Consider the following 1,322-nt stretch of genomic DNA (forward strand, 5'->3'; position numbering starts at 1 on the left):
AAGAGTCACACGCTGTCTGTCTATCTGTCAGTCCGCCAACTAGCAATTTATCAAACTGCACAAAGAAAGAAAAAAAAAAAAAAGAAATGGAAGCACTAAACAGCATTCCTCAGCAGTCACCTGACTAGCGAGAACATTTCGAAATTGTGAAAAACCAAAGTACACAAATCTACGGTTAAAGATTTTCACATTTCATTATCTAACGCCACTCACTTCAGTTTTCTTAAATAAACAGTATTTTAACGACGAATCTCCGTTCTTCAGCGTAAGCACAGGAAAGCTAAAGCTGCTGGAAATAAATGATGGAAGAGAAGAAAATAGACAAGAAAAGATGTAAATGCCAATGCTGCTGCGGCCCCAGTGCTCAATACAGGCGGTATCCATATCTACCGAACTTAGGGTCTCGTCGAGAAAGCCTAAATCGACATCTTTTTCACAATTCTGGAAAATACATAACATCACGGATCCAAAACGACGAATCTTCACCAAAAACTTTCCAATGATAACACTTACCTTAAGCAACAGGAAGTTCAAACGCCCATAGCGGACCAACGAGTTCAGTCGTAACGGATGGTCCCGCTTTCTAAAAGGAAAAGAAAAATATATTTAAAAAATAATCGGACAACAATGCGAATAGTATACACGAACACACAAGTATGCAATAAATCATAAATGTCCCTCCCGTCCAAGGCAAGCGGCCACCAAGGTATGGTGAAAATATATAAATGAGCATACTGTGTGTGTGTGTTTTCACCATAGGTCATACTTGCCTTGGAGGGGGTGGGACCAGGTTACCATCCGGTTTCTCATGAAGGCTTTGAAAAAAAAAAAATTAAGCCAGGGAATGAATCCATTGGAAAGGGGGCCAAAATCATGTATGAAAAATACATGAGAAAAAAAAAAAAAGACCTCGGGCGAATGAACAACGGCAAAGCAAATCAACAAAAGGATGAATATTACAAACAACATCGGCATAGCATATTTTCGAAATGCTCTCTGAAGCCAAATCCATTGTTAGACAACCCTTTCATGATTCACAAAATGATCCCTAAAGGCATTACAAATATTACACGTTTCGGTATAGTAGAATTTCCATGGTTTCCATTCTGGGGTTCTTACTTTCATTTTTGTAGAGGATCAATATTAAAACCCTTACCGCCGCCGCCACCAATCGTTATTGTTAATCACTGTCTGACGTTTCACGACAACGCTGAATATCATCATGAAATGAAAAACCTCACAGATCCCTTTTCTATCGAAAAGCAACTTTCCACTCGGTGCATGCAAACATATATATATGGCTTACATCTCAAGAGACGGGG

The 1,322-nt window shown here is 39.2% G+C and overlaps 1 protein-coding gene across 1 annotated transcript in view; it reads right to left on the reverse strand.

Moving 5' to 3' along the window:
- The window catches only part of LOC135196905 (stress-activated protein kinase JNK-like), a 395,869-nt gene extending 395,256 nt beyond the window's left edge, over nucleotides 1-613 (reverse strand). Inside the window, exon 1 of the mRNA XM_064223718.1 lies at nucleotides 514-613. The gene's annotated coding sequence lies outside the window, so the exon portion shown is untranslated. The remainder of the gene's footprint in view (nucleotides 1-513) is intronic.
- Between the last annotated feature and the right edge of the window lie 709 nt (nucleotides 614-1,322).

This window comes from Macrobrachium nipponense, chromosome 18, assembly GCF_015104395.2.
Source record: "Macrobrachium nipponense isolate FS-2020 chromosome 18, ASM1510439v2, whole genome shotgun sequence".
NCBI lineage: Eukaryota > Metazoa > Arthropoda > Malacostraca > Decapoda > Palaemonidae > Macrobrachium > Macrobrachium nipponense.